The sequence below is a fragment of the Trematomus bernacchii genome, unplaced genomic scaffold, assembly GCF_902827165.1.
Source record: "Trematomus bernacchii unplaced genomic scaffold, fTreBer1.1, whole genome shotgun sequence".
Taxonomy (NCBI): domain Eukaryota; kingdom Metazoa; phylum Chordata; class Actinopteri; order Perciformes; family Nototheniidae; genus Trematomus; species Trematomus bernacchii.
Genome location: NW_022987685.1, coordinates 5,018,895 through 5,028,793, shown reverse-complemented (window position 1 = coordinate 5,028,793; position 9,899 = coordinate 5,018,895).

Genomic DNA, 9,899 nt, shown 5'->3' with positions numbered 1-9,899 from the left:
GCAGTGTTGATGGTGCTGTTGTTGTTATTGATGCCTTAGTCATTGTTGACCCACTGACAGTTGCTGAATCTCCCGTGGACATTGAACTGCCTGTTGTTGGTGAGGCATCAGTTTTTGATGATGGATGCAGTGTTAATGGAGCCTCTGTTGTAAATGATCCATCAGTTGTTGTTGATGCACCAGCAAGCTCAATGGCACCTTTTTGTAGAAAATATTTCAGTTGGTTTAAAATAAACAAACTTGCATTAATCACTGTCTTTCTACTATTTGTTACTCTCATTACTAACTTACCCAAAAACATCAGCAACATGGTTAAGATGGGTGCGGCACCCATCTTGTCCCCTTTTGAATCTGTAAAATAAAAAATTACATTTGTTGGAGACAGCAGAGTATTAAAACACACGTCAAGATTAATTTTTGTGATTCAGCTTCCACCACAGCTTTTTGGGCTGTATAGGACAAAGATACGTAAGTATTTACCCTGGTTAAACAGAAACGGATGAATGTGTTAGAGGCTTCAGGTAATAGTTCAAGTACTGAGAGAAGCTTCATGTTTATGAATTTGGTAACAAAAAAAAGGTAACAGTTCATTGATATAGGAAATGAATTACTTATTAAGGAAGTCTCAAACTTTTAAGAATGTTGGACTGTTGGTCGGTCCACTTTCTGGGTACATACTGAAATATCTGAAGAACTATTCCATTCCATTTGAGTTTGGTATGTTCCCACAGTACACATCTTGCTAACCTACTGCTACTCTAGCTCCAGCTTGAGTTTGACAGATGAATTACATTAAACCACTATATTACCAATACACCATAAACCTCCCTCCTATTACCACTATGCAGGGTTCTGATTGAATCTGTGTCTCAACAAAAATATCTAGGAGTTATAAAACTTGTAAAAAAAATAAGGGTAAAATTAGGGTAAAATTAAAGATGAAAATATTTTTTAATTAAGGATAAGTTTATGTGAGAATTAAGGATAACATTTGGTTTTAATTAAGGATAAAAATTAGGTTTAAATTAAGGATACAATAAGGTTAAATTAAGGACATAATTATTTTAGATTAATGATAAAATTAGGTTTGGATTAAGGATCAAATTAGGTTAAATTAAGGATAAAAGTGGGTTCAATTAAGAAAAACATGTGGTTAAATTAAAGGTGGGGTAGGTAATTTTGGAGAAACCAGCTTGAGTGCGCTCGAATTTGAAAATACACAGCCGGAAAAAATCTGCCACTTCCTTACAGAGCCCCTCCTCCAACACACACGAATGCGCACATGACCAATGAGGGCACGAGATAAGTTTGTGCACAGATGGAAGGCTGACAGGCAGGTAGGCCATCCAGTTATTTTAGCCGGGCTGGCTAAAATGATTGGTCGTGCTTTTTACAGTACTACGGCTTCCACAGATGACATTTATTTATGGATTTTTTGTCAAAGCACTTAAGATATTCATTGCTATCGGGATGTTAAGAGCATTCCATGGAATATAACAAAAAGTGTATCTCGAGCCGGTTTCTCAAACTTACCTACCCCACCTTTAAGGATATAATTATCTTAACCCTTGTGCCCTCCTCGAATTTTCAACCTTTCGACCCCTTCGTGGCAAAAATGTACACGCCCATAATAACTGCTACTAAATCATCATACATCAACATTTCTTTCTACTTTTTTTTTTTCATGAATCACTTAAACAACTTATAACGTACTCAAAACTACCAAACATTCAATAATTTTCTGGATTTTAACCCTTTAAATGCCTGTTTAATTATTTGAATTATTTAATTATTTATGACAAAAAACACAAAAAATGAATTTTTTTCAATATATTAATTAGTAGAGGGATGGAACTTTGGTGGTTACTAGAGTCTTGGATGTGTCAAAGATTAGCAACAAAATTGATTTCACTGCATTATTATTTTGTACGTAGTGTCAGATACTACCTCTGGACACCTTTGTGGCAAAAATGTACACGCCCATAATAACTTCTATTAAATCATCATATATCAATATTTCTTTCTACTTTTTGTTTCATGAATCACATAAACAACTTATAACATACTCAGAACTAGCAAACATTCAATACTTTTCTGGATTTTAACCCTTTAAATGCCTGTTTAATTATTTGAATTATTTCATTATTTATTACAAAAAACACAAAAAATGAATTTCTTTCAATATAATAATTAGTAGAGGGATGAAACTTTGGTGGTTATTAGAGTCTGGGATGTGTCAAAGATTAGCAACAAAATTGATTTGACTGCATTATTATTTTTTACGTAGTATCAGATACTACCTCTGGACACCTTCGTGGCAAAAATGTACACGCCCATAATAACTTCTATTAAATCATCATACATCAATATCTTTTTCTACTTTTTTTTCATGAATCACATAAACAACTTCTAACGTACTCAAAACTACCATTTTCGGTTTCGATTTTAACCCTTTAAACGCCTGTTTAATTATTTTCATTATTTCATTTATCTCAAAAATGCCTCATTGACTTCCATTCAGACCACATTTGTTGATCTCATTGCCATTGCAGTATAAAACCATGCATTTTGTAATGTCAGCATTTCATTTAGAAGAAAAGTAGTGATATTTGATATTTCTACTCTATTCCAACAGATTAAACCATTTTCCCACTGTAGGCTGATGCATTAAATTCTTACATTTTTGCCAGTTATATTATGGAGCCGTGTGACTACCAGGGGGCCCCGAGAGTGGTGTGTGTGTGTGTGTGTGTATGTATATGTATGCGTGTGCGTGTGTGTGTGTGTGTGTGTATATGTGCGTGTGTGTGTGTGTGTGTGTCATTTCCAGCAGCAGACTAGCAGGTCCTGCAGCATGTGACCTGGTGCTCTCAGGTGATAGAACAACATTTTTTTAGGCCTGTGCACAACCAGCACACACCTCTCCTCCCTCTCCGTGTGTGTGTGAGAATCTGTAAGCATGCACAGATCATTTCATGGGAACAAAAGGCCATCTTTTGAGGGATGTGTTTGATGTGTCTTTGAAGAGCTGCTTGATTACTCAAAAACAAAAAACAACTGTTAGTGTGTTTATGCACCTGGCTGCCAAAGATAAACATGCAGTTTGACCAAGGGCTTATTTCATTAGTGAGCAGAGAAGGAGAAAGACCTGGAGCAAAGAGAAGGAACTCAAATGAAGAAGCTTTTCAGTGCACAAGAGACTTCAGAAATAATCTTGCAGCCTTCTTCTGCTGAAGAAGACACAAGGTTCGAGCTGGGGGAGGAGTCACGTGATCAGCTGGACAAGATGGCAGCATAGGTTAAACTCGCTCAACCCAGTGATGGTAATTCTGTAAATTTATACCGTTGAGACAAATGTTTTTAAATATATTTTAGCCTTTATGAGTGTTTGATCGAAACCAATGTCTAAATCGAGCAAAAAGTCGCCACCTAAAAAGGGTCCCGAGACGAGGGCGAAGTCTGACATGGAGGCGTTAGCTGACACAGTGATTGAGAAGCAACGAGGCTATCTGGATTCGCGCTTCGACCAACTCCAACAGATGGGGAAGGAGACGGAGGAGAAATTGACTTCTATCCAAACGGACTTGGTGGTACTGAGTGAAAGCATCGGCACCGTTAAGGCAGAGATGGGCAAGATACGGTTAGATGTGGTGAAAAATGCGGGTATGCTAGCCACCCACGGGGCTACGCTGGACATGATGCAACTCAAGCTAGCGGACATGGAGGACCGGAGCAGAAGATGCAACGTCCGTATAACTGGGCTAGCAGAAGGAGTTGAAGGGTCTAACGCCATACAATTTCTGACACACTCGCTTCCAAAGTGGTTCCCCTCCTTAAGTAATCTAAAGGGCGAGTTAATGCGAGCTCATCGTATCTACAGCGACGACAGGAAGAAGCAGGTGGGCGCTACCCGCACTCTGATTTTCAACGTTCTCCGTTATACCACCCGCCAAGACATACTCCGTGCCGCAAAGAAAGCCCCGCTCACAATTGATGGACGGAAGATTCGCTTCTCCCCTGACTACAGCAGTTACACTGTTAAACGTCGTCAGGCTTTCTCCCGGGCAATGGATACCGCCCGTGCAAAAGGGGTGGAATTTTTCCTCCTTTACCCCGCTACACTGAAAGTCAAGGGAGCTGGTCAAGTTAAGACATTTCATTCCCCGGGACATGCCGAAGACTTCATCGTCTCCCTACCAGGAGTGCAGGATGCACCAACCGGCGGGGACGGGGACCCGAGACCTGGGCGATCGTCTGACGGCGAATAGCGGTCTTTTGGAACTTGTTGGGCTATATAGCGTCGCTGTTTTGGACTAAATGCACACTGCTTTGCGTGGACTGGGATCTCTTACAGAGTTTTGGATTATCTCTGCAGGCTTCTTTTTATTTGTTTTTGTCTGACGCTGGACTCATCTGGGGACAGATAGTTGTTTATCATTGTTTGGCTGATCAGACTAACTTGCGAGCCTACTGCTTGATTTTTGGATCCCACACCACGTAATAGACTCTGGACTTTAATACAAACACAGCCGGGTTCTTTGCTTTTTGTTTTGATCTATATCACGGCGGATCCGCTGTGCATGTCGGAGGTGAATGGACAATGGCCGGTAAGATGTGCATTGGTTATCGGAACAGTATATGCTATGTTGTTACCTATTTACGTTTTTTGCTCTCATTTCTTCTAATACCTAAGCTCATTGTTGCCTTAGGTTATTTCATTTAGTCTGTTAACAACGGTTTAGTAAGCTTTAAGTACTGGGTTGAAGGGTAGGTATAATCCTTTTGCAGCCCCATATCCAATCAGGTCACGGATCAATTTAAGAATATCCGTTTAATGTACTGTTTAGTTATTTTAAGTATCGTCTTTAATATTTTTTTTTCTTTCTCATCTTGTTTTTGTTACTGGGGGAATGTATGGGGGATTGTCTTGTTTTTGTCTTTGTCCAGTTATGGGAAACGCTTACATGTTCTCGGATTGCTTATGTGGAGAGGGACTTCATTTTATTTTGGTCTCGTTTACAGGTTTAGTAAATATGGTTGTTATTCATCTGACATTCTACTCAGCTTATTGTTGACATCTTCCAGAGCAGTGCAGCCCAATGGGTGATTTATCTATTCTTGTGTGGAACTGTGATGGGTTGAATGCACCTCACAAGCGAGCTAGTGTTTTGACTATGTTACATCGCCGTAAAATTAATCTGGCTTTCCTACAAGAGACGCACCTTCTGAGTAAAGATTCCGGCCGTATTGCTAATAAATTCTATCACACTATTGCATCCTCTTCAGCTAACTCCAAAACCAAAGGAGTAGCCATTGTATCTAGACGTAATTTGAACGTTAAGGTGCTGGACATGTGGGCAGACACTGCAGGGAGGATAACAATTGCCAGGGTGGAAGTTTATGGGAGAAAGGTGGCTCTTATTTCTGCCTATGCCCCAAATACATTTGATAAGGATTTTTATGATACCTTAACTAAAAAAATGCTAGAATTAACCGAGTATGCTATCATGGTGGGAGCGGACATGAACGCAGTATGGGACTCAAATGAACGGTCAAGTTTAACAGCCTCTAGAGATCAGGAGTCGGCTACTGCCGCGATGCAGTCTTGGGCTGGGAGTTTGGGACTAGTGGACATATGGCGAGCTTTTAACCCACGGGTTAAAGATTATTCTTTTTTCTCAGCCAGACACAAATCTTTTTCTAGGATAGATTATCTTTTTACCTCTCCACAACTTTTCCAGAAAGTCGATAATGTAATGTTGCTTCCTATTGCCCTCTCAGACCACAAGGGAGTACTCTGTTGTGCGACTCTGGGCAATTTATCCAAGCGCGCCACTAGATGGCGCCTCAACTCCACTTTACTAGGAAATGGAAAATATAAAGAACAATTCCTGACACAATTGGAAGAATTTCTTGACTTAAATATAGGTTCAGTTGAGGACCCAAGAATATTATGGAATGCAGTTAAAGGCTTTATAAGAAGCAACACCATATTGTTCTCTTCAAATGTATGTAAGGAAAGATCCGCCAGATTACAGGCTTTGGAAGCAGAATTTGCTAGTCTTGACTCCATTTTGCAGAATAATTACTCTAAACAAACGGCATCTAAACGTAAACTTGTCAAAAAGGAAATAAATGATATCTTGAAACAACGATCAGAATTTCTAATACATAGGGTTAGGCAGCGCTATTACTTCCACGGGTCTCGGCCCAGTCACCTCTTGGCTTCAAAAATCAGGTCTAGTGAGCACTTTGCAGATATTCCCTCCATTAAATCTTTGAATGGTAATGTCACAACTGAGCCAAAGCAAATAAATGAGACTTTTCAAACCTTTTATTCCAATTTATATAAGTCAGAGGTTCAGTTGGACAAGAATAGATGTGACGCTTTTCTCGGTCAGCTAGACTTACCACAGCTTGCAGTCACTGATTCCACCCATCTTGATGATCCCATTTCCTTAGAGGAATTAAAAGATGCAGTATGCAACATGCAACGAAACAAGTCACCAGGTTTAGATGGGATACCTCCCGAATTTTATGTAGCATTTTGGGATAAACTGGGTCCACTACTTTTGGATATGATAATGTATTCGATAGATAAAGGCAGTTTTTCGAGGGACGTGAACATAGCCCTGATTTCCTTGCTCTTAAAGAAGGATAAGGACCCAACAGATTGTGCTAGTTACAGGCCACTACATTTATTGAATTCAGATCTTAAAATATTTGCAAAAGTGCTTGCCAGACGCATTCAGGATTATATGCCAACCTTAATTAACTGTGATCAGACAGGGTTTATAAAGTCAAGGCTAGCTACTGATAATGTTAGACGTCTTCTCCATATAATAGATGCTTCAGTTGACAAAAAAGACCCGACAGCGGTGCTGTCTCTTGATGCAATGAAAGCCTTTGACAGACTAGAGTGGTCCTTTCTGTGGTCTGTGCTGGAGAAAATGGGTTTTGGTAATGGCTTTATACATATGGTTAAGGTGCTGTACTCTAATCCCTCAGCTCTGGTGCTCACTGGGCAATTATCCTCCGCGTTATTCCCTGTTTCTAGATCTTCCCGTCAGGGATGTCCACTGAGCCCAGCACTTTTTGCACTCTCCCTTGAACCTCTAGCCCAAATGATACGCCAATCCCCTAGTATATATCCAATTTCTGTTCGTGACACTCACCATCAGGTGGCGCTATACGCAGATGATATTCTGGTTTTCATGGAGAAACCGACTCAATCTATGCCTGTATTGTTATCTATTTGTGAGGAGTTTGGTTGTCTCTCTGGCTTTAGGATTAATTGGTCTAAATCCGCCCTCTTACCCCTTAATGAGCCAGCTAAAATGCTTCAATTTCCACCCAATGTCCCAGTTGTCCAGCACTTTAAATATCTTGGGATAGAAATTTTCCCATCTTTAAATCGCATTGTAACATATAATTACTCGGAAGCATGGAACAGGATTAAGGTGGATTTGGAAAGATGGACTAGCCTTCCGAACTCTCTTCGGGCCCGAATATCTATAGTCAAAATGAACATTTTACCCAGGATTAATTTTGTCAGCTCAATGATCCCCCTCTCACCCCCGGTTGACTATTGGAAAAAAAATCCACTCTTTTATTTCGCGATTTATCTGGAATTCAAAGCGTCCGCGGCTGAAATTATCCACTATACAGCGGAGGAGGGAGGGTGGTGGTCTGGCGGTGCCTAATTTTAAACTGTATTTTTGGTCATTTGTGCTTCGTCTGTTACTGGTGTGGTTTAACCCTAATGCTTCCGTTTCCTGGCGTAATATAGAGGAAAATATCGTACAACCTTGGAACCTGCATGATATCCTTTTTGCCAATTTAACAAATAGACAATGTCAACTACGCTTTGGCCCTATAGTTTCACATCTCATCAAGATATGGCGCACAGCTGAATCACAATGTAAGATTTCCTGCAAGTGGCACACACTTTCTCCTATATTTGATAATAAAGGTCTGCTAATTGGTGGGAGACCTGTCTCATCCTCTCATTGGAGCAACAGCAGTATTCACCACTTGAGTGACATTTATGATAACATGGGCTTGTGCTCCTTTCAAGAAATTAAGAGTGCGTTCAATCTGCCAGGTAGCTCATTTTTCTTCTATTTGCAGCTCAGATCTGCTCTCAAGGCACATGGTGTCCCATGGCAACAACCTATACCCATTCATCCTCTTTATAAGTTGTTTACTGTACAAGGGAAAAACAGAGGCATGGTGTCTACACTGTATAATTTCTTTCTGGAGGCTTCCTACGATAACCTACAGCTGGACAGAGTATGGAGACGTGACTGCCCAGTTTTAGACACTGATTTCAGTTGGGAGGGTGTTTGGTCAAGCATAAAAGAAGCTTCTCGGAATCCCGATCACCAACAGATCCACTTTAACTATGTCCACAGAACATATCTTACCCCGCGTAAACTTCACTGCATGAAAATGATAGACGATCCCTCATGTAGTCTATGCACTATGAAGGCCCCTGGCACGTTTATGCACATGATGTGGGACTGTCCCCCAGTCACACTATTCTGGACTAAAGTGGCTTCTGGCATGTCACGTGTGCTTTCAGTGACAGTGCCGTTGACTGTACCCGCCCTTCTATTGAATGATCTGTCAAAGCTCAATATCACCAAGCTTAAGATGCGCGTCTTACTAGCTGGCCTAACAGCTGCAAAAAAGATGGTTGCGGTTTGATGGAAGCCTCCTAATTCCCTCACTTTCAGACACTGGGTCCTTGCATCTCTGGATGTTGTTTATCTAGAGTTGTCAACTGCCCGAATAAATAGGACAAATGACACTAATGTAAACAATTGGCGCTCTGCAGTCGATTCCTTCAAAGATCTTTTAGAATGATTTCTCCCTTTCCTTAATCCACAGCCTTTTCAATTGCGACCTTTGCGTTTCCCTGTGTGTGTGTATGTGTTAGTGATGGTATACACTCCTGTCTGATAGCGCTGATGGAGTGCTGGCACCCAACAGCGAACACCCTATATGTGTGTGTGTGTGTGTCTTTGTCTTTGTCTGTGTGTGTGTGTTTATATGTCTGGGAGGGAGGGTAGGGTTTGTTTTATTTTATTTTCATTGTCTTGTTATTATTTTTAGCTTACATGCGTTTTCTGTATTCTGCATTTTGTATTTCTTTGTAAGTAATTACCTTTATCTCATTTTGTTTCTCTTGTGTACTTTCAGTTATTTCATTTAAAAAAAAATGTTGTGGTTGTACATGTTGTGTATTAACATCAATAAAAATTTGATCACAAAAAAAAAAAAGGTTCGAGCTGGTGTCTGACACTGAATGCTCTCTGGAGTCCAGCATTTATTGGAGTTCCTCTGACCCTTCATCTGAAAGTGGAGAGGACACTGAGGGTCCGACCCACAGTGAGGGGACAGAGAAGAACGGAGGTCGTTCTCCCAGGAGCTGGGGAAAACCAGGGTGTCCTCACAGATTGTGAGAAGAAAGCCCCCCGTGGTGGTGGATGGTGGGTTACAAAACATGTAAGAGTAAACGACATTGGATTTCAAAAATTTGACTCAAAAGAAGACTTCTTGCAAAAATCCATGCCAAAAGCTGTAACACAGCTGAAATGAACACCAAATCAAAAAAAAAAGTCAGGAAAAATGCCCGAGGAGGGCACAAGGGTTAAATGAAGGTCAAATGTTATGACCAATTCATGAATAAAACAAATAGCAAATAGTGTAATTTTTACTCCACTACATTCATAGTTACTAGTTACTTTTTACATATAAAAAAAGATGATATAAAACAAGATGCAGTACCGTCCTACAAATATACCCAGTATTTTGCAAAGTCAAAGTAAATGGTACAAAAATTGGCCCCACATTGAAAAACTCAAATGTTTAAATACTTCTACATCAGTGACGTG